This window comes from Lepidochelys olivacea (assembly GCF_965140295.1).
Source record: "Lepidochelys olivacea isolate rLepOli2 genome assembly, chromosome: 11".
Classification (NCBI taxonomy): domain Eukaryota; kingdom Metazoa; phylum Chordata; order Testudines; family Cheloniidae; genus Lepidochelys; species Lepidochelys olivacea.
The window spans coordinates 60,552,935-60,577,795 of record NC_140421.1 but is presented as its reverse complement, the minus strand read 5'-3'; the positions used below and the strand labels follow the sequence as shown (position 1 = coordinate 60,577,795).

At 39.4% G+C, this 24,861-nt stretch overlaps 1 protein-coding gene across 2 annotated transcripts in view; it reads right to left on the bottom strand.

Moving 5' to 3' along the window:
- BMPR2 (bone morphogenetic protein receptor type 2) overlaps positions 1 to 24,861 on the bottom strand; it is a 178,739-nt gene that overhangs the window by 135,526 nt on the left and 18,352 nt on the right. Inside the window, exon 1 of one of the 2 annotated variants that reach the window (XM_084643388.1) lies at positions 2,590 to 2,605. The exons of the other annotated variant lie outside the window; for it this stretch is intronic. The gene's annotated coding sequence lies outside the window, so the exon portion shown is untranslated. Of the gene's footprint in view, positions 1 to 2,589; positions 2,606 to 24,861 lie in introns of those variants that run through there. 2 annotated transcript variants of the gene reach the window in all.

Genomic DNA, 24,861 nt, shown 5'->3' with positions numbered 1-24,861 from the left:
CAAACACACCCCAAAACTGGTGCTTATTCTTCCATAAGATATACCAAACCAGCAACAAAAGTAAACTTCTGTCTCACCATACTGACTAACAGGAAGCCAGAAATGCAGCCTCCTTAGGTATTCCAGTCACGGATTCAAAACCCAAAACACAAGACTTAATGATTAGTAGTTATTTAAAACCAATTTCATCAAAGGGTTCTTCTGATCCCAAAGGACCAGCCACATATCCAGGTCAGTATATAACTCAGATCTTAGCCAATAATCACGCTGTTGCCAATTCTTTAGTATCTAACATCTAAAGGTTTATTTATAGAAAGAGAGAAAGAAGTGAGATTTAAAATTGGTTAAAGGAATCAAATACATACAATATTTCCTGAATGTGGATATACTATACACATCATTTACCAAACCGTGGTATTATTTACATTAAAAATGATGAGCCATAACGTTATAAAACTGATCTTGTAACCGCCCATCTTTCTCATATCTAAAAGAACCACATTTTCAAAAGCAATCACCTGAACTGTGTGCCCATCGATCTGGCATTTCTGTACACAAACTGGTAGGTACGCAATAACTTAGTAAACACGCAAATTTTGGAGACACAATCTAGCCAGCTGGCTTTGAAATATCACCCAAGAGAAAAACGTTGGGAAGCCCAATATTGTTAAAATTTGGTTTCTCTGGAGAAAAATTGCCACAGGCAAACTGCTCTGGTTTTCCTTTTATTAGTTATTTATTAAACTAAGCACATTTGCCACTTGTAGCATTGCATTGTACATATAGGGATTGTTTTGGCATCTAACCGTCCTGGTAATTCCCAAAATAAACTTAATCATAAACTAGCAAGGCTGAATTTATTATTAGGACTAAGAATCAGTAACTTGCATTGTAGGAGCTCAAAGCATTTTACAAAAGTTGGTATTGTGCATGGTGCTTCTACAGCATTAGCATGTTTACTACTAGCCAGGATGTAAATTAATAGCTAATGAAGTTCTGGCTTTACTAGAAATAGTATCAAATATTTTCTTTGTCTCCTTTTATTGAAAGCCAGCATTCTCACAAGCAGTTTGAAATTGCCCCCCACCCAACAGCCCTCCAAAAGAAAAAACTAGTTTTCTTTACATTGCCATAACAGTATTTGCTGAAACAGCATTAGCTGCTAATGAGTAAATCTTCTCCACAGCTAATGCTTTTAGTTCACAGTCAATTGATCTTACTCTTAATCTCCAGTGTAGACTGCACTCATAACTGGAAACAACAAAAATGACTCACATCCTGCTCATACTAGCAGTGCACATTTGGACTCAGAGGCTAATATTCTAATCCATTGGTAAACTTTGGACAGCTCATTTGTTTCTGCTAATGAGTCACTAACTTTTTGGTTTTATTATTTATTAATTATTATTATTATTAAATTGTACCAAGAGGGGTCAATTTAGCCAATTTATAAGTGAGGTATGTTGAGATGAACTAAAGTGACCTAGCCTCCACGTTACTGGCCAACACTCCAACGGCATCTGCGAACCTCTCATCTGCAGACATCCTCAACAAAACCTACTACCAATTCCTAGTTTAAGGGGATACTGCAGTTCTCATGAATTTTAGTCAACTATAAACTAGACAAGAAACACTGCAGTATTAGATTATGAAAACAGACCCAGCTGGTACTTCAGAATATTGGGTCTGGTCTTCTGGCTGCCTACCACAAAATCTTTACTTGGTTTAAATTCCATTTTAATTCTACCCTCAATTGTTCCATTGCTTTAGGGAAATTTCACTTGACAATAAGGGAACCTCTGCCAATCTAGCCCTGCCTCTGTAAATAGTTTACTTCATTAGTTACAGGATCATTTCTCCATGATGAACTACAGAATTTTCACTGTGTTAGCCTTTACTCTGAAATCTAAACATGAGAGCCAAAAGAATCAAGTATGATCATAGGGCAATTTCATAACACAATGAGCACATAATAGTACAATAGTACGGGTGTTTGTGGCAAGGGCAAGCTGGCAGAATTGGAGTAACTTTAAACCTGCTGGCTATATAATACACAGACAAAAATCCCCATGGCTGGAGACGGGACACTAGATGGAGAGGGATTTGAGTTACTACAGAGAATTCTTTCCCAGGTATCTGTCTGGTGGGTCTTGCTCACATGCTCAGAGTCTAACTGATTACTTCCCAACCCCAAATATAGCAATTTTCCCGTGGGTCACATCGGCAGAGGCTCTGGGTTTTTCACTTTCTTCTGCAGCATGGGGCACAGGTCACTAGCAGGTTTAAACTAGTGTAAATGGTGAATTCTCTGTAACATGAAGTGTTTAAACCATGATTTGAGAATTTCAGTCAAGCCAATAATCACATGTAATGCAACCAGAGATTAGGGGTCTATTTCAGAAGTGGGTGGGTGAGGTTCTGTGGCTTGCAATGTACAAGAGGTCAGACTAGATGATCATTACAGTCCCTTCTGACGTTAAAGTTTATGATAGTTGAACATATAACCCTCAATACAGCTTAAAACTTAACATCTTCCCTGATTAAAAAAATGTGTAAAATACAAACAAGGAAGGAAACACAAACATCTACCTGCTTACAGACAGGATGCAGTATTCCATACACACATTTCACTGGAATGTAGCCTTCTGTGACTGTCAGCTTGATGGTGGAGTGATACAGGAATAGGAAGAAATCAGGGTAGACAGAGGTCCATTAAACAAAGATTTAAATCAGATGTTTTAAAACTAAAATTAAATATAGTTTTATTTTAAAAAAATTAAACATATTTGAAATTGGCAACCTATGCAAGGCCTAAACTTACTATTATCTATTAAAATCATTTACATTAAATAAAAAAAAATATTCAGCAGTATGTTTGCTGCCAAGTTTTAAAGGAAGTCAAACCACTGAACTTATGGAAGTCACTAGTTAAGCACTTGGAACCAGAGCATATTGAAGTGCTAAACCAGCTTTTGACACTAGTAGCCTCCTCTGGAGGTGCAGCGATAGGATCCCTTTCATTTCAGTTTATTCATCTAATTCAGTTCAATGACTAGCTCACTGCAAGTTAAGAAACTAATTAGGAGTTGAAGCAGGAAAGCTTGTTTGCCTCTTCAAATCTGTGAATAAAAACTAGGTGTTAGAAGAGGAGATCCACTAGTTCTAAAAATCTTGAAGGACCTGATGACCAGAAACAAATCAGCTCAATTCACTAGCTACAGATCCTTCCTTTGTTTAATAAATTAGTTTTAGATGCAAAATGTTTTGATACACTTTAGATAAATGTTCGCATGTATCCAGCACATTTACAGTAGTTTTTTAAATAAAATAGGCTTTTTGTACATTTTTAATTGCATTTGAATTTCCATCTAAATAGAGCTTGACCTAAATCATAGGTAACAAATTAATCTAGTAAATAAGAAATGAATCATTCACCATTTTCTAATATAATAAAAAAGTAAAAATTACAAATCTGAATAAATATAAATTAAGCTATATAATTGCTTAAATAAATGTGTATAGATAGTATATCATCCTGGTTAGTAAAAGTAGTACCAGATTTAGCATAAAACTATATAGCTTGCAACTATGTTGCAAATCAGCATCTTTTAATGGTTACCACCTAAAGAAAATCAACTCCCTTTGGGAAAATAAAGAAAGTACAAACGCAAAGCAGCAGCAGGTCACATGGCTATGAGGTAGCAATGGTGGAGTACAGAATAGACTTCTAGCTTGAATGGTCCCTTGCATATACTCTTTCTTCACCACAAATCAGTATTGGAGGATTTAGGCTTCTTAAATCTCTCAAAATTGCATCTTCCAACCTCATTTGTGGTCAGCCTGATGCGCTACTTCCTTCAACCTCAACTCTGCAGACCTTCTGTAAAAAGCATACATTCTTCTGCACATTGGACATGACACCACCTGCCCCTGCAGTCGTCTTGTTCTCCTTGGATGTAAGACTGCAACTTGCCAGGATCTTCCAAGTAATTCCTCATTTGTGACAAAAATCAGACCAATGGATGTTAAGAACATGACTTAACTTTTGACAACTGTTTTGTTTCCTCTCCTCAGCTGTTTTTAATGGCCATGTTTCTGCTCCATGTAACAGAGTTATCACCACCATCACCACACTGACACTCATATCTTAGTTGTCACACAAACATCCCACTGCCCAAACAGAAGCCTTTCAAGATGCTGAAATACCATTGACAAGACCAATCCAACATGTGACTTCTTTGGTTATAGAACCCCTTGCAATCAACCAACTACCTAGATAGATAAAACTATTCGCCCATTCAATGCCATTGCCATCTACATGCAGAATCGGCCACCATTCATTCCTGTTTTATAGGAGTCATGTATAGCTGTGATTTTATCACCATGCATCTTAAGTCCTATAGATTTGGAAATTTTCCCCAGCTCTTCCAGCATTAGCTGCAGTTGGCTAGTAATCTCTCCAAGTAAGGCAATATCATCCACATGCTCAAAAACCTCTAAAGATGAATCTAAGTTTTACACATCCTATCTGGGCCTCAATCAGGTTTGTCGTCATCAGCTAGTTTATTAGAATATTAAACAATGTAGATCAGAGAATGCATCCCTGGCATACTCCTGATTCTACTGAAAATAAGTCCCCAATACAACCAGTGAACCTAGACACACTAGGTCCTCAGGAACCCCATATTGGTGTAGCAGTATCCATAGTACTGATGGATGCACAGACTCTAAAGCAGATGAAAAGTCCATAAATGTGATGTTAACTTCCTTTTGTCACTCTAGTTGTTTTTCAATAACATTCCACAAAACATATAAATGTACAGATTGTAGATCGACCTCTACAGAAACCACACTGGTTGTCTCTCATTTTTGGGTTGAGACAGTATTTCAGTTGATTCAGCAGTACAATTGTAACAAACACCTTCCCTGGGCCCGATAGCAGCTTTATTCTTCTATAATTTCAGCAAGCTGATCATTCATTCTTCTTCTTTGAAAAACATGTACAACCCCATCTTCTGGAATGTGACTGGTTTCCCAAACTTTTAAGTAGAGCCCTGCGGGAATTTAAAAAAAAAAAAAAGTATCCACATCCAATCCACAATCCGCAAAAATTGTCTGCAGATTTGCAGGGATCTACTTAGTGAGGCTCCAAGGCCCACTCCCACCCAGAGCCAGGGAAGAGCCATGCTGACAGCTGTGGTGAGCCACGGTGGACCCTCCATCTGCAGAAGTAAGAATGTCATGTTATGGTATTGCCACCCTTACTTCTATCTGCTGCCTTGGCATCTAACCATCCTGGTAATTCCCAAAATAAACTTAATCATAAACTAGCAGGGCTGAATTTATTATTAGGACTAACAATCAGTAACTTGCATTGTAGAAGCTCAAAGCATTTTACAAAAGTTGGTATTGTGCATGGTGCTTCTACAGCATCAGCATGTTTACTGCTAGCCAGGATGTAAATTAATAGCTAATGAAGTTCTGGTTTTACTAGAAACAGTAGCAAATATTTTCTTTGTCTCCTTTTATTGAAAGCCAGTATTCTCACAAGCAGTTTGAAATTGGCCCCTCCCAACAGCCCTCCAAAAGAAAAAACTAGTTTTCTTTACATTGCCATAACATACTCTTACCCTGGGAATTTCAGAACCCACACACTGCAGCATTTCATGTTTGACAAACGCTAAAACAAAAATAAAATCTATTCAAACAGTCAGAACACATCAAATCCCCAATATATACTGCATTAAAAATATACTGGAAACAAACTATAGTACGAGCCTTGGTCTTTGTTTCTTGCTCCCAGAGATTGCAGAGATTTCCCGCAATAAAAGAACATATAAGGGAGAAAAATGCCCCAAATGAGCCAAAGCTGTAAAGACTATACAGCAGAGCTGACCAGCATGGATTCTGCAATGGAAAATTGTGTCTCACTAATCTCTCAGAATTCTTTGAATATGTCAAAGTAATGGATAAAAGACAGATTATTTAGACATCCAGAAATCCTCTGACAAGATCCTGCACAAGAGGCTACTAAAAAAGCTAAGTAGCCATGGGATGAGAGGCAAAGTATTGTCATGGATCAACAACTGGGTAGGAGACAGAAAGCAAGGAGTAGGATTAAATGGTCAACAGCAGCATACCTCAAGGTTCCATATCAGATCCCATACTGTTAAATACTTTTATTAATGATCTAGAAAGGGGGATGAATAGTGATGTAGCAAAATTTGCAGAGGACACCCAGTTATTTAGACTAATCAGGATCAGAGAGGACTGTGAGGAACTTCAAAGATGCCTAAACAAGCTAGATCCATCTGCAACACGATGGCAAATACTATTCAGTGTCAATAAATGCAAAATAATGCACACTAAAGGGAAAAATTTAAACTATTTGTGAACCTTACAGGGTTCTCAATCAGTTGTATCAACTCAAGAAAGGGACCTGGGTGCAAGTAGACAGCTCAATGAAAAACCACAGCTTATTGTGTAGCTGTGGACAAAAAAGCTAATAAGATACTATTATTAATAAGGAATGGGATGGTGAAATTATACAGAGAACATTATGCCTTTAAATAAAATCAACAGTGTGGCCTCATCTGGAATACTGTATGCAGTACCAGTCACCTCATCTTAAAACTGCAGAAGCAGAGGGGATTCAGGAAAGAGTGATGAGAATAATCAAAGGCCTAGAAAAATTCCCCCATGAAGAGAGATTGAGAAGACTGGGATTGTTTACCTTAGAAAGGAGAAGAATAAGAAGGGAAAGGGTAAAATACATAAAATAATGAAAGTTTATAATTAATGTTATAGAGAAGGTAGATCAAGAACTTTGTTCTCCCAGTCTCATGAAATAAGAATAAAGGGCAGTCAATAAAACTGAAGGGTGGGAAATTCAAAATCAATAAAAGGAAATACTTATTTACACAATTTGAGATTCAACTGTGGACTTCTTGTGGCCAAGGATATAACAAGATTCACAAAAGGATTGAATATTTCAATAGAAATATCGAGAATTTCCCAGTTATAAATAATGACAACAAACTTTGAAATATATATAAAAACGTGCTTCAGAGCTTACACCAATCTAAGGCCATACCTACACTAGCGAGGTTAGAGGTGCCCGCTGTAAGATCACTCGTGTAACCGCTCTATGCCGACGGGAGAAGCTGGTAGTGTAGACATGGCCTAAATATTAGAAGCCAGGATGAGACCTATGTACAGGGCAGATTACCCCACCACTGCCTAATGTAAGGTTCTTACATCTTCTTCTGAAGTATCTGTTACTGGCCACGATCAGAGAGAGTACACTAGGACTAGATGGACTTCGATTCTGATCTACAATGACAATTCCCCTATGTAGGAAAGTTCCTAGAGACACAAGTCTTTTAGTCCCATATTATTTGCATCTTCCCTTTGGTAGAGGACTTTCCTTGATCATTTCAAGGAGCTCATGAACTGGTTCAGCAGAAAACAGCTATAGAAATGGCTGTGCTTATCAGCTCCCCTCCTCCCACCACAAGGCCTTCTGAATCCTGATTTTTTTTTATATCAGAACAGGAAAATGGCAACTAAATCAGAGAGGAACTGACAGACCTCAAATATAAATTGATTTTATGTCCCAGAAAAAGTCCAATCATCATTGTCAAAAAGTCTCTGCTTGTCTTTTTTGAAAGATTAAATTATCCGGAATTTCATGGTGTAGCCCTCTGATTTACAGGGATTTCAGTTTATTAGACAAAACTGCTTCCAACCATTTCTCTGACATACTAACATGTTATAAACATTCTATGACCTTTACCACTTCCCCCCACACACACACAATTGGCGCAACACAACAGATCTGTCAAAAGACCATTCAACCCCTCTCCCAAACCCTCTCTCGTCATCTGTCTGATGATTCAGCAAGTGTAACTTTGTCTTTGGAAAGCCTGGAGCAACAAATTATATTTGAGTAGCTGAAAGACACATTCTGAAAATAGGGAAAGCAAGGATACCGTCAGATAGTTGTAGAGAGTTTATGCTCACTTTGACTCTTCCATTGGCCCAAGCAAGAAAAGCAGCAATAATGCAGTTAATGTTCCCAGAATTTTTTTTTAAATGGAATATTTTCAAATGTGCAAATCTAGGCAAAATAACAATTTAAGAAGAAGTGGTTATTCTGCTATTTAAGGAGAGAGAATATAAACTAATTGGTAAGTTCCGATTCTCTTGTCACAGCAAAAGGCACCAGACAGAGTTGTTACACATAGTTTTACAAATTATTTTTCTTGGTAGTTGATCATTGTTCAGTCTTTGAAGAAAAGCTGTATTGTTCTTAATTTTATGATGAAGGTTTTTTGAGTGGAAGGAGGTGTGGCAAACAGCAAGGGAGAGTTTGCTCTCTGCTTAGTCTAGCCGTACTCAAATCTTGGGACAGAGTTGCTCCCTTGGGAACTAAGCATTGGTGTTTTGGCTCAGATTCCAGAAAAGGTGGGATTGCCTGCATGCTGTCTGCTCACCGCTGTTCAAGGACTGGAGTGTATATATAGTGTAAATAAAACAATTTTCTCTACAAAAATATCCAGATGCTAAATAATTTATTTCCCTCCAATGGGAAACTAACCTGCAAGGCATCAAAACTGGCCTATCACTCAGGAGAAGGGCAATTTTGGGGTATTTTGGTTAAAGGTACGTTAGGCCATGATACAAAGTTTTTCTATTTGTGGATCATTAGCTATCATAAGTTATATGATATTCCTTGATCAAGAAGAGAGGTTATTAGTCTAAGAATACGTCAGAGATCCAAGAGGTAGCATCTTTGTTTTGTCATGGAAGACCAAAATTTGTATACTTCCCCTATGCCAGTATCAAGAGCCCTCTGTATCTATGGTTTTATTTATTTAGTTGCATCCGACGAAGTGAGCTGTAGCTCACGAAAGCTTAAGCTCAAATAAAGTGGTTAGTCTCTAAGGTGCCACAAGTACTCCTTTTCTTTTTGCGAATACAGACTAACACGGCTGTTACTCTGAAACCTATGGTTTTAGTAACTCTCTCATAGTTAGGAAACCAAAACTCTATTTTCATGCAATTTCTCACTACAGCAAGATAAGAAAATCTAGTAATTTTTTCTGATCTTTTTAGTAATATCTTATTCCCCCCACAAATTCACATTATTTAGAGCTTTACTTAAAAATTGTTCCGATACCCTAATCCTGCGAAATATTTTCCCTTCCACAATGATAGGACCACCAAAACCATCAGCTCTTGCCCAGGGAGTATGGAAGTAAATGAGGCTGGAAGGCTGATTCTACAGTATGCTCTTCCACTTCCTCCCTGGAACCCTGTGAAAACTCCTCCCCTGACGTTCAGTGGAGTCAGGCCTCTAGGTTTTTTGGGGAGGACTATATGACTTCTTGTTTCTCTGCTTCACCCATTAATGGGAAGTCAGTTCTGATTTAAGTAGCTGCAAGGCAAGTCTACAGTTCCTTCTGGAATGTTATACTAGAAAGAGAAAGGCTCAAGGGTTCCATGGAACCTCAGAGATTCCCTAGTGCAGGGTATCAAACGCAGGCAGGCAAGCTCCACCCCCAACAAGACTAATCAGGATCAGAGAGGACTGTGAGAAACTTCAAAGATGCCTAAACAAGCCCCAACAAGGTGAGTAAGAATTTCCTGGGGAACACCACAAAAATGAGGAAGCTAATTAAATGGAAATTAAAAGGTACAGTGACAAAAGTGAAATACCTGCAATCTACATGGAAACTTTTTAAAAACACCATAACACAGGTTCAAATTAAATGTATAACCCATATTAAAAAACATAGTAAGAGAACCAAAGAAGTGCCACCACGCCTAAATAACAAAGTAAAAGAAGCAGAGGCAAAAGTGAATCCTTTAAAAACTGGAAGTTAAATCTACCGAGAAAAACAGAAAGGAGCATAAACTTTGGCAAGCCAAGTATAATTAGGCAGGCCAAAAAAGAATCTGAAGAGCAACTAGTCAAAGAGTCAAAAACTAACAGCAAGAAAATTAAGTACATCAGCAGCAGAAGCCTGCCAAACAATCAGGGGGCCCACTGGATGATCTAGGTGGTAAAGGAACACTCAAGGAAGATAAGGCCATTGCAGACAAACTAAATGAATTCTTTGTATCAGTCTTCACTGCACACGATGTGAGGGAGCCATTCTTTTTAGGTGACGAATCTGAGAAACTGTCCCAGATTGAGGTGTCAATAGAGGAGGTCTTGGAAGCAATTGATAAACTAAACAATAAGAAGTCCCCAGGACCAGATGGTATTCACCCAAGAGTTCTGAAGGAGCTCAAATATGAAATTGCAGAACTACTAACTGTGGTATGTAACCTATAATTTACATCAGCTCCTGTACCAGATGACAGGAGGATAGCTAATGTGACACCAATTTTTAAACAAAGCTGCAGAGGCAATCACAGGCCAGTATCCCTAACTTCAGTACCAGACCAATGGGTTGAAACTATAGTAAAGAACAGAATTATAAGACACACAGATGAACACAGTTTGTTGGGAAAGTGTCATCATGGCTTTTGTAAAGGGAAATCATGTCTCACCATTCTATTTGAATTCTTTGAGGGTGTTAGCAAACATGTGGACAAGGGTGATCCCGTGGATATAGTGTACTTGGACTTTCAGAAAGCCTTTGACAACATCCCTCACCAAAGGCTGTTATGCAAAGTAAGCAGTCATGGGATAAGAGGGAAGGTCCTCTCATGGAACTCTGCTGAGTTAGTATGAAGCAATGCCAATAGCTACAAGCAAGGCTGAGAGGTCTTTTTGTTCAGAATATCACCAAGTTCAATCATCGCTCGGCTTAGAGATCTATTTCTATCCAATTTTTAATTTCCATCCAATTTCCCATCCGTTTTCCAGTTTTTTTACATGTATAACTGTACTAATTACACCCCTGCGACAGCATAGGCTTTCAGCTACTAGTAAATACATTCAAGATTGTGAGGCACTCAGATACTATGGTAATGGAGTCCCAGACTGATATGCCAGATAAGCAAAACCTTTCCTTTTTTCTTTGGGGAGTGGCTAAATGGTTGTAAACTTGTAGCAATTTTGTCAGGGGAAAACCCCCCATCTTCAACAATACTTTGTCTTTTAAATAGATAAGGAGTACATGGTGTCCCCTGTATTTGACTGAATAGACCTTTACATACTTCAAGTATTGGCTCTTAAATGTCACTTGCAGAATTATACCACCATTTTTTAAAAGATTGAGAATTTGAGAAAAAGGTAATCATCAAAAGCATTCAACACTACATATACATATAATACTTTTATGAGGGACTTGGAAGTAAAAGAACACATCAGCTCTGCACAGATTACTCTACCCTCAACAACATTAGATAAAATCTGCATTTCAGAGAAAACAGCAGGATAAATAAAAATGTTGGTGCTGAAGTCTCAAGTGGTATTTACGCACGAATCTTGTGTGTCATTAAACCGACATTGAAGTTTATCTATATAGATTTAGTCAAAGAACCCAGAAAAAGACTGTGCAGAGCACAATATTCCTCCAGAAATTATTGTTCAGTATCTTCAATGCTTATTGAGTTCTATTTTGTTATTCTTATCTCTAAAATGATCTTCTTTATGTAGTACCCAATCAGAAGATTCATTCTTCACACTAGTCTGGAGTCTCAAGTTTCATTCACTCAGCAGCATATGCAAATTAGCAAAAGTTATCTTCTACTATGTCAGCACTCTTCCGCCTCACTAGTGTTGTTCTCGTTTACAAGCAGAAAAAGGATTTCTCTCTACTCCTGATGGAATTCTGCACCAAAAATAAAAAATTCCGCAACAAAAAATTCTGTGCACAATATTTTAAAATTATGCAAAATTCTGCATTTTTTTGTAATAATACAATATAATCACACCAGTTTCAATTATATTTGGTCATTTATTTCAAAATACTTGTCAATAAGTATGTCTGTAACAATACGGACAACAAAAAAAGATTCAGGATATGTTTTTTGACAAACAGATTCCTTACTAGGCATATTAATACAGAACTTTGATTAATAATTCATTTAAACTACAATACAGAACCATATTTCCCACACCCCTCAGAAGCAGTGCAAAGGCTTGGGGGAGTCAGCAGTAACAGAGGAGCTGAGGGAGAGGGAAGTAAATTGCTGGGAAGGAATTGTCCCCTGTCCCTGTGACCCTGTACCTCCTCCCCCATCACCATGTGGCCCTGCACCTCCCTCGCCCCTATGGCCCTGTGCCTCCACTCCCATTCAGCTCCTGCCCCAGTCTATGCTCCCCCTCACTAGCCCTTATGAGCCCCTGTCTGTCCCCCACCCAGTATCCCACGCTGTCTGTCGCCCCATAGCCCATCTCCTGACCTGGCCTGCTGTGGCGGTTCTGATGGTCCTCAGTTCCTGAAAAATCTCTTGTCTTCTGCACAGATAAGCTTTAGAATGTAATTTAGAATGCATTAGAATGTAACTTAGCAAAAAAGTTCAAGTTGTACAGTTATCCTCCTTGTTCATTAGAAAAATTTGTATACACTTAGTCTTAAAGGAAAGGACAACTAGCAAATTAGAGTGTTATAATCAAAGAAAGATATGGTGAGTATTTGCCAGTATTTTATCAAAAGTGTGTGTGTGTGGCAGGCCCACCATGTACTGTTGGCTAACTGCCAGTTCCTGATTAATCCACTGCCCTCCAGGATTTACTTTAGGTAACAAACATGCACCCAGAATCAGTCAAAGTAATACCAGTGCTGTGAGAAAAAAAAAAAAGAATGGAAGGCAGAGAAAAAAAGGAAAAACAAAAAGGATAAAAATAGTGGTGATCCTACAATGACCGAGCCCCACATAATTTTTCCCCATTAAGTATTATTTGCACCACCTGTGTCTGGAAATGAGCTTCCAAAACAGTGTGTACTTTGGTAGCCCACTGGACTATCACACAGTAAGACCATTTTTTCACCTCTGTTCATGGTTCTTTAAAAAAAATTTAATTGGGATGTAAAGAGAGAGTCACCTACAAAAAGTTAACTCCCCTTTTTTTATATCCTTGGTCCCTAGATCCTCCTCTTAAAATCTGGGGTACACACAGGGTTTACAATGAGTATCCCTAGAATAATATGGCATGCCAAAATCTTCAACCAATGTCTTACAATTGTGAATGCTTCAGGCTGCCCATTCTTTCTTTCGCTCAGGCTAAACAGGCACTTAAGAGAAAACATTTGACAGAAAAAAAAAGGAAGTAAAGTATGTGAGAAAAACGAAACCGAGAAAGGAACTACAAAAGCAAAAAAGACAGAATTTTAAGGGAATAATTCTTACCTAATTTTATAAGTATGTATTAAAAGTATGGCCTTTGCAGTAAAGAGGAGCAAGAAACAAAAACAAACAAACAAAGGGCCAACCACCATTCAAGGAAAGAAAAGGGTAGGTTGTATAGAGAAGCTTCCTACGGACTGTTAATTTGGGGGGGGATCGGGTGGACATATACCACAGTATACCCGTTCTTTAATGTGGTAAAGTGGAGCAATGGATAAAAAAAAATTATACACAATTTGGTTTTGGAAATTCACTTACACATGCTGCAGGAGGGATTAACTGAATCTCAGTACAAAAAACTGTTTGAGATTTTATTTTGAATAATTAAAATATCTTCATATGCTTGAGTAGTTAATTGCCTGTGCTATCAAAAACAACTTGGACAGTTGCTCAATTGTCTTTGCTGTTTAATAGAAATTTACATTAAGAGAGTCATTCAAGAAGACTAAAGAGGGTAAATGGACTATATAATCAGAACCATCAATAGATCTGACTTGTGGGAAGTTTCCTGTGGATGCTTGGTGTAGCATTGCAACAAGAGAAAAACCAAGTGTTGAGAGGTTAATAAAATTTCATATTTAATTTAACATAGCTTAGACAATAGTAGAACAGTATGCATTTTTAAATGTAATTAAAAACATTTATTCTTAATTAGTATCTTTGTACTCTTTGGATTATTTATATGAACATTAGCCTACATATTGGAAAAAGTTGATAGCTGTAAAAATATTAAGTATTGCATTTGTAACTTTTAAAAGAACCAGCCAGAATTTTTATAGACGTTAACACCTCCACAAATGGGTTGTCAGACAAAAATCACTACTCATTTCCCTTTAAGCTGAAAAAGTTTTATCAGATCAAAAGTAACAATTTCACAACAAACTTTGGATTTCTGAGATTTCATAAAGATTGTCATTTTGGGATCATAACAGAAAGAAACAGTTTAGTCCAGTGGATAGGGCATTGGACTGACCGTCAGAAAACCAGAGTCCTATTTCCAGTTCTGCAGCTGACCAGCTTTGTGAGCCAGGGCAAACCTCTGCCCCCCCCCCCCTCCTCCCACTCTATTTAGATTGCAAGCAGTTTGAGGAAGATTCTGTTTCTTATTACATGTTTGTAATAAAACCCTAGTCTTGTTCAGGGCCTTAATGCAATATTGTAATTACAAATAAAAAATAAAATAGAAATGACTTAATAAAGCAGGGGTTCTCACTTTTTTCAAGTGTGAACCACATCTTAATTCCAAATGTCTAGGGAATATCTCCCCTCCGGTTCACGACTGAGCAACAGTCCCGTGGCAACTTCAACAATTACTTACATGGAAAAGTAGTTATTTTTAACCATTCTGCTTAGTGGCTCCCGTCTGAGGGAGGCTCCCGTCTGAGGGAGGCTCCCATTTCCTCCCTTCATCTTATGTAGCAGCAGCTAATCTGGTTCGTCCTTTTCCTTCAGCTGCTTTTACAAGTATCTAGGCTTCTCTCTACCGCAGTGTTAGGTTTAAGGCATAACTTGAATGTTGCCCTAACCCGACTCCCATCCACACAAAAAGCTCTACTTCACGTTTGGTGGTGCTTTTAACCAGTGGTTCTCAACTTTCCAGACTAGTGTACTCCTTTCAGGACTCTGATTTGTCTTGTGTACCCCACAAGTTTCACCTCACTGAAAAACTAGTTGCTTACAAAATCAGACAAAAAAATACAAAAGTATCACAACACACTATTACTGAAAAACTTCTTACTTTCATTTTTACCATATAATTATAAAATAAATCAACTGGAATATAAATATTATACTTACATTTTAGTGTATTGTATATACAGCAGTATAAACAAGTCATTGTCCATATTAAATTTCAGTTTGTATGGACTTCATTAATGCTTTTTATGTAGCATGTTGTAAAACTAGGCAAATATCTAGACGAGTTGATGTACACCCTGGAAGACATCTCCGTACTCCCAGGAGTACACGTACTCCTGGTTGAGAACCACTGCTAAACTCAAGCTAACTGGCCCATGAAGGGTTGTGGGTTGAAGCTCAAATGATACAGAGGAATGAGCTAGTAAATGCAGTGGGAACACAGCCATTTTGTGCTGCTAATACAAGCACTCTACACTGCATGAGTGTTATTCTGGAATGTGGCTGCTCTCACTTGACTTAGGCTAACTCAAGAGGAGTAACTTGAGCTAACACTACAGTGAAGACAACCAGCGATATATATCTGTAGAAACAGAAGCCTGGGAAAAAGTCAGCACCATGTGACCTACCAGCTTGCTGCTGCCCACAAGCTAGTGGTCCATGAACCATAGATTTCAAGACACCTGTACTGGAGCATCAATTATTATATATGCAGCATTAATATCTTATGCTGACAGATATTTTATTTCTCCTTTAATTTTAACTCTAATTCCAGCTGAATACTGGTTATTTGGAGACCAACGAGGGCCTACTGGCATAACCTAAGTCAGCTCCATTCTGCTCTTCTTAACAGTCTGTGCTTCTCATCCAAGTAAGGGCTGCAGAAACCTCTGAAACTAATGGAACTGGTGGACTCCTAACACTGCCCATAGAGTTGATGTCTTCCTTCCACTCGTGCATGAGTCTGGGGGCATCATCCTGGCAAACAGTAGCCGTATTTTCACAGCTTGTCCATTGCTTTTTAACAGAGTGCTCATCTGCCTTTTGGGGACACACATCACGGTAAACACCCTCAAAAATAAGGACAGCCTGAATAAGTACACATGCAATTACTAGCCTACATCTGCAGGACCCATCCCCAGAGCCCATCATATCAGCTAGAGAAATACTCAAAATTACCAATCTTCCTCTGCTGCACTGTCTTTAAATAGTCCGTACTCCCGATGGCCACAGCCCATCTTGCATTAATTAACCCTTTTCCCAAGTTGGCAGAACAACCTGTTGCCCACCTCACAGGCCCAGGGATTGCACACAAATGAGAAAGAACATAAAACGCCTTACCATCTACAAGATCACCAAGGAATGGGAAGAGGCTATGAAATGGAATTCCAAAAATCAAGGAAAAAGCAGTATTTTATCACGGTTGGCATGGAGACCTCAATTTTGACAATAACCTGTTGTCCTCTTTTTTTCTCCCATACCAGCTGACACCTTGTGGTGACCAAGGACAGAGGTGCTAGTATTAAGTGAACACCTGTCCAGCCTACGTAGGTAGAAGACATGTTCAAAGAACTCCTGTACACATCCCAAGCGAGGCATAAAAAAAAAAAGACAGGTGTGGAGGGAAGGGTGTCCGAAGCACAAAGAGGAGGAAGAAAAAGGACATGCCCTCCCAAGCACAGCTGTTATAGATGCCATCCTGGTAGCTCTGTAAGGATGGTACCACAGCCTTCAGATCCCCTACAGCCCTCTAACCGCTGAGATGTCCACTTCTGGTGGGATACAATTCCCTCCGACAATGCCCAGAAACAGATCCTTCTCCAGGCATTCTATGCCATAGGACAATAAAGACGACAGTAGACAGTGGGAGATCCCCTTAACTCCCTCACATATAAAGGGAGATACCTTTCCACTGGCATCCCACACCCCAAGATGCAGAGAACAGTTCTGAGTGCCCTATATGTACACATTTGTGGCCAGGCCTCAGAAACTTGCACGCTCCTTTTTAAAACATAGGGTGGGGGTTAGTTCTTTTTCCTCTTTTTCTATTTACACATTGTTATGTATTTTTTACTAAAACAGTCCATTGGTACACTTGTTATTTATTAAAAATACATTCTAAATATCTCTGTAGTCATGATTCTGCATCTAGGACAATTCATGTAAATAGCTACTTCGACTGCACCTTCATATGTCCTATAATAAAATCTTTAGCTACACTATGTTAAAATCACCACAAAAGTATACTGGAACCCCTATGTATGTCCTGAAGAAAGCTCTGCCCATTGTTCATATGCATGAATTCAAGTGCAGTAATCATGATTTAAGCAAACGTATACACACTGATCACAACTGGACCCTAGCTTCAGAGTAGGAGCATAAGGCATCCCTGACTCTGTGCCCCTGAATAGTTGTAGCATATCATAGAGGCATCTTCTCTGTCTGTTCAAAATGTTCAGCGAGTCTCCGAACCTCTTCCTCACATCCATCTGCAAGGCTCTCCCCCTTGTTCTTTCAAAAGTTGTGCAAAACACAACAAGCAGCTATCATAAGCAGCAGTTATTTCTCATCAGCATCCAGCCTAAACATCAGATGCCTCCATCTACCTTTCAATCTCCAAAATGCACATTCCAGTCATTCTGCAGCTACTCAGTGTAGTTCCTCTTGCCCATCCAATTGCCTAGTAAGAGGCATAAGCCAGTGAAGCAGAGGGTAAGCAAGGTGTCCCAGAAAGACTGGAAGAATGGCAATGTCATCAATGTCCATCAACACCACTGGAGAAAAAGTCCCATTTCTCAATGCGGAAAAAAAACAACAACAAAAAATGAATTTCTAAAGACCCTGATGTCATGGACCTTTCCAAAACATCCTATATATTAATGTTGGTGAACCATCCGTGGTGATCAAACAGAACCTTGCAGCACCATAGAGAAATATACCTTTCTGTTGAAGAACTCCATAGCATAGAGGAGAGGCAAAGAATAGGCATGTAAGTCCTAAAAAAAGGATCCAATGCAACTCAGAAACCCCATCTGTGCAAACCTGTTAATAATCTCCTGTTCGTTGCCCAGCCTTACGATCAGAGGGTGGAGGGAGGAAGCGCCTTCCTGACTAAAGCACACACCTCCATCACAGTTGCCCCTGTAGTTGATCTACTGACACCAAACTGGTTAGCTATAGACCTGTAGCCGTTAGATATGAAGAGTTTCCCGATACTAATGGCCACATGCTTCTCCATACCAATGGCAGCTCTTGTGTAGGTGTTTCACTGCTGCCTGAGGACTTTAAAAACCCCTCCTCTGGGGAGAGCAAAGTTACTGCCAGGCTAGTGGCAACAGGGACACAAGCTTTTCCAGGCTGAGAGGCTGTGCTCCTTCCCCTGGGTAGTAACGGAGGGTTTGCAAGGCCCATCTCACCACAAGACATTCCTTCTCTACCATAGCATACTTTTGTTCTCTGGGCAGGAGTTTCCCACTAAGGAATAGGATTGGGTGTGCTTCCTCTCCTACCATTTGAGAAAGCACAGCTCCCAACCCAACCTCAGAGGCATCGGTTTGCAGTATAAACTCCTTCTCAAAGTCCAGGGCTACTAGCCATGGGTTACTGCGGAGGGCTGTCCTCAGATCTGTAAAAGCTTCTTCAGCTGCACTGGTCCATTTCAGGTCTGGGCCCTGGGCTTTTATCAGATCAGTCAACGGGTATGCGCTGGTAGCAAAGTGAGGAGTGAATTGCCTATGGTACCTAACTATCCCCAGGAATGCTCTGACCTGTTTCTTCCGGATCGGTCAGGACCAACTTTGTATCACCTCTAACTTGTTCAGCTGGGGCTTCACTACGCCCCTCCCCTTGATGTACCTGACATATTTGGCTTCTGCTAGCCCTGTTGCACATTTGGAGGGATATGCAGTGAGATCTGCCTTCCCTGGGGGATCCAATACTGCTTCCACCTTTCCTAGGTGTGTCCCCCAGTCTGGGATATGACGGATGACATGATCAATGTAAGCGGCTGCATACTTGCCATGTGGATTTAACAGTTTATCCATGAGCCGCTGGAAGGTTGCGGGAGCCCCATGTAATCCAAAAGGGAGGACCGTATACTGGTACAATCCTTCTGGTGTAGAAAACACAGTCTTCTCTTTGGCTACCTTGGCCTGAAGGATTTGCCAATAACCTTTGGGCAGGTCAAGGGCTTTTACCAATCTGTCAATTAGCTCGTCTACCCGAGGTATGGGGTAAGCATCAAAGTGGGACACCTCCTTTAATTTTCAGAAGTCATTGCAGAATCTCATGCTGTCATATGGTTTAGGTACAAGGACAATTGGACTGGACCATTTACTATGGGACTCCTCAATGACTCCTAGCACCAGCATTCTTCTAACTTCAGTCCTGACCTCCTCCCTTTTTGCGTCTGCGATCTGGTAGGGCTTAACATTCACCTTTACCCCAGGATCTGAGATAATAGGGTGATGAACTTCTGTGGTCCTGCCTGGCTTCTCTGAGAACACATCATGGTTCTGGCCCTTAAGTGTGGTCGGGGGCCATATAATTGGCAGTCTGGGCAGGAGGTGCAATATCATCAGACCTCTGTATAAACTCCTGGCCAAAAGAACTTCCACAGGATTTGATCAGGGGTCTTATCTATCCCTAGGTGTCCTCCAAACAAATTACTATGAGCTAGGTCCAACACTGCCCTCTGGTGCCTTCGAGGTACTAAGAGCTGCTCCACTTCTTGCTCTTGCATTCGAGGGAGTCCTCAGACTTATGACGCCCGACTTACATCAGATGTTACTCATGACGCTTTTCAATTGAGTACCCGTTACACCCCTACAATGCTTGTTTCGCCCTTACAACGAAAGCTGGCAGGGAGAACAGCACACATCACATGCTGAGCCTCAGCCAATCACTGATTTCACTGTTCAAGCTTTCTGATTGGCTGAGCCTGGGGCCGGGAGCCAATCAAAAACTAGCAGCAAGGCTACCCTGGCCCTGGAAGCCAATCAGACAAGCAACTGCAAGGGACCTCCTTCCAGATCCATTCATTATAACACAACCGTGAAGTTATTTACAAGCAACTCTGTAAAAAGCAAGCCCAATTCTGCGTAGTATGTTGCCGGCATTTCAACATTTGGAAGCTGCCATGTCCCTATTTGAGGAACGCAACCCCAACACTGAACGCAGTGCATCTGTGAATAGGGGCATATTTAACATGTACAGCTGCTACAGAGAAGTTTACAAGGAGAAGAGGAGAACACCTGTCCAAACTTCCTTGCACACTTTAAGTCCCCAGCCAAGAGCCCTTCAAAAAGTTCTGGAAAGTCAAAGCATATGTGATTTTATATGTTTATTTGAATGCTGTTTACCAAATAAATACATTGATGTTGCTACATTAGTCATCTATAATTCATTTAGTACAAAAATCTGAGTTACTGTGGTGACAATAGTGAACTAAGCCTTGGTTCAGGAACAAATCCCCCCTTTCCTATGGAAAAAGTGATTTTGACTTACAACACAATTCTGAGGAACGAATTGTATCGTAAGTCCGAAGACTACCTGTACTCTATATAGGTCCCTTTTTATCATGAATTGTGGCCCTTTGGTTTTCCCTTCCTCCGGGATCGCATTCACCTCAATTACCTCTTTTCTTATACTATCATACAGCGGATCATTGGCCTGATCCTACCCACAATTCTCAAGTGCAGGTCCAATACGTCCAAATTCTCCCCTTTGCTCTCTCCAGAGGAGGGGTTTTTAAAGGCCTCTTGCAGCCCTTAATTGTATTCAGGCATCCCTAATTGACCTGAGGTAATCCCTTCTCAGCTTGAAGGAAAAAGGGCCTTTAACATTCTAGGGCTAATAGATCGGCCTTCCAGGACCCTCTTGCAGCCATCCGGCCACACTGTCACAATACAGTTAAACTTTCCCTCTAAGTACAGCACTTAGCACCTGCCAGCTGCAAAGTCAAGAACTCCAAAGTTGGAAAATGCCAAAATTTTTGTTGCCTGTGCAGCATTAATTTGCCTTCTTGTGCACACAAAAAATTATACCATTTTTAACTACATAGTCACATACTGTTTTTTCCACTGGACCCCTGACTCATTTGATGCACAGAATGCTCGTCTAATTTGTTCTAGAAGTTGGAACATGTATAAAGTACACAACAGGGGAGTAAAGGAAGAAAAAGGACAGCCTTGCAGTTAAGGCTGCTGACTACCACACAGGAAAGCTCAGTCTTAATCCCTGACTCTGCCAATCTTCTGATGTGATGTTGACCAAGTACTTAAACTAAAATTTGGCAGGTGACCTCTAATGTTCCTCATTCCTAGGGCCCAATTTGAGACACCTGTGGACTGATAAGCAGAAGCACTGAGGACTCAGAATTGCAACTGGACTGGGAGTTATGGATGCTTAGCATCTCTGGCAGTAAGGTAGTATAACCTGAGCACAAGACTGGAAGTCAACAATAGATCATAAATTCTAATTCCTTCTCTGCCACTAAGTCTCTGTATCAGTTTCCCTATCTGTAAAAAGGGGACAATAGTGCTCTCTTATCTCACAGTAGAGATAAATTCATTAATGTCTGTAAGGCCCTCAGATACTGTAGTGACAAGGGCCCTAGAGAAGACCAAAAGGAAATTACTAATTCCGTAGTTGTAAGGATCGATTCCCACCAGGTCCTTAGGCAGCATCCTTATTCACTGCACCATGGCAGTGAACTGAACCATTGCCCCGACCAACAGCCTTAGTGCTAAAGCCCTATAGAACCACAGCAGCCATGCTCCAGGCCTCTAATTAGATGGACAGGCAGCACTCTCACTGGATACCTGGACTATATAAAGACTCCAACAGGAAAAGGAAGCTGTGTGAGCAACAGACCATTTGGCTGTTGATTGCTGCCTAGACCGCCTTGCACTGTCACTTTGCTGGACCATAACTTGTTGCCCTGCAGCCACACCTGACCTTGCCTCCCTAACCCGCTATCCTGGCCCATTGGATTGGATCTTCCAGCTACTGACCCCAGTGAGAATACTAACCATTGCCCCAGACTGTCTGATACCGTTTGACCTCCTGGCTACTGACAATGCACATCCACTTGACTGCTGCTCTGGACTGCTCCCTAGCCTACCTTGACTACCATGCATTACAGTAGTCATGGCAAGCTTTGGACAGTGGGCAACATGTAGTAAGGCAATAACCACTAACTGAATAATGAGAATAAAATATTTAACAGCAACTTCATTCCCCAAGCACCCTCAGCCTTGCAAACTAAATGAGATAAGGGCCCTATGGAGGGGGGGAAAAAAAAAAAAAAAGTATGTTATATAATTAAAGACCAACATAATACAGATGAAAAAGGAAGAAAAATTAAACTTGCACAAAACCTAAATCCTGGCATTTCCTAACTTTACAGTGCTTGACTTAGCAATTTAATGTTTTAATGTATGTGATTATTAAATTTTATTATTGTATTGTGTCTTCTGTATGTGACTATATTTAAGTTAAGTTAAGTTAACATATACAGCAACATGTGATACCACACACACATACACAGGTGCTGGAACTGCCGCACCCCTTGGCTTGAAGTGGTTTCCATTATATACAGGGTTTACAGTTTGGTTCAATGGCTCTCAGCACCCCCTCCCCATAAAAACTGTTCCAGCATCCCTCCACACAAAGAATAAATAAGGCTTTCTATGGGATCGATAACTTTCAATTTCCTCACTTTTGCGCATTGAAAATATTAATCATAGCACTGTATGCATTTTGATTATTTGTTTTCAATTAATTTTTGCTCTTAAGCTTTTGAACTAAGAAGGCAAATGAAGACTAATGTTGGGGAAGGGATGAGGATAGAGAACAACAGTTACTCCACCTGGCCCCTGCAAATGTCAGTATTTCCATTACAAATGTTGGTGCCACCACCTTTAATGATATCAAAACTCTTATAGTAACCAGATTAATTTTTTTTCATAACTTAAATCTCCTATATGTCTTCATCTTTTGATATGGCAGTATGGTATTTTATATATTCCACTAACTCTTCTGTAAGCCTTGGAGAAATCTTACATTAAATTATGCTCTAACTGGGTTTAGGCACCACAGCCAGAAACAGAATAAGAATCCAGTCTATGATTACCATGGGAATAGTTTATGACAGGGTATAAGTCCACTAGGAAAGGGTTTGTTTTTTAAATTTCATGTATGCAGTGGAGTTAGTCTTCCCACCTACCTCAATCTCACAAAAAAAGTTATTTGCCAAGTGTCTGAACTAAGCTAAAACAATGAACACACATTACCATCAGAGGGGATGAGTTGACAGAGTGGGGAAGAAATCTGTAGATATGACCAGAGTTTCTATTATCAGTTGATCCAAATATTTTGTTGGATAGGATATTAAAGTTTAGCACAACTGAAGCCTTGGACATGAATAGTGTCCAAGAGTCAAAGTCAATGTGTATTACTTATCTTTTTCTCAGGAGACACTAATAAAAGCTAAAAGATTCAAACATCAATATGCAATAATGCTAATACACTGAAAAAGGAGAGTTCATAGAACACCATGACTTCCAAAAAAAAAAATTCACATCCTCAGTTATTTGGTTAACCATTTGATTTTGGGCGAGATTTTCCTGATATATATGGCATATTCAGTAATATCCAAAATCTACCCTCACAGCATTGGGAAGAACTGAGAATTCCAAAATATAATTTGGTATCAAATAAAGTATTTTAGAATTAGTTTAATTTCACCTTTCCATAGTAAGAAAAATATCTGAAAGAGATTTTCATGTCAGAAAGTCTATTACAGATAAAGAAATGTAATATTCAAGTTTCATATTAAACCTAACCTAGGATTAAGGGTAATAAAGTATTTAACCAAACAGCAGATCAAATGGATTTTTATTTTTCAATAAAAAAAACCATAAGGAATGTTGAAATGAGTTACCAAGACAACTAATTTTAACCTGAAGTAAAATTACTGATTTTCATTTAACTGAATTTGTGCTTATTTCATCTTTAGAATACATCAGCTTCTGCCAGTGTAATTAGAGCCCTGAAAATCTACTTTATATCTGAGGATATGCAAGGACCATGTTTGCGGATCAGATGTGGACACAAATTTTGTATCCGAACAGGGCTCTAAATATAATCCAGTACCTACTATTTCTGCTAATAAAAGTCTGCCTGGAGGGGATTAAATGCAACTGCGTCCTCCACTCCATCTGCGTGCCCAAAATTAACCAGCACAGCACTTGGGGGACGTTTTAATGAAGGGAAAGGTAAAAGCACACAAACTGCCAACCAAGGTGAATCCTCTTTGTAATACAACCACTTCTGCGATTTGTACCCCCTTACCCCAGTGAAAATGAGAATTTATCAAACCCTAAATTTATGAATTGAGACCTACATTTGGTTCATCTCACCTCTGAAATTAATTGCTGTATATATATATATATATATATATATATATATATATATATCAGTAACTTAATGATAAAGTCATTACAGAGATGTTGTAATTATCCTTAAAAACAACATTTCAAACATAGGAAATTTAGAGTTAATCTTAAATCAAATATGTTAAGACACCCCAATACCCTAACTCTGCCCTGTAGCAACATCATTAAATATACAATACTGATTAGTGCATAGCAGTGTTTGTAGTTCTAGACTAAATTTAACTGATTTTTCCCCCTCATGGTATCACTACAAAACGCTTGATCATCTGTAGTTGTATTAGCCTTACAGGAGTACGGGTAATAAAAAATTGTTTTTAAATCCATAAGGTATAAAGACATACAGAGAATAGATATGCTGAAAAAAGCAGATGCTATTTTATATTACAGTACTGGTCACAAAAGCATTTGAAAAAAAAACAAAAAAACAACTGTTGTACCAAATACATTTTGATTAATCTTC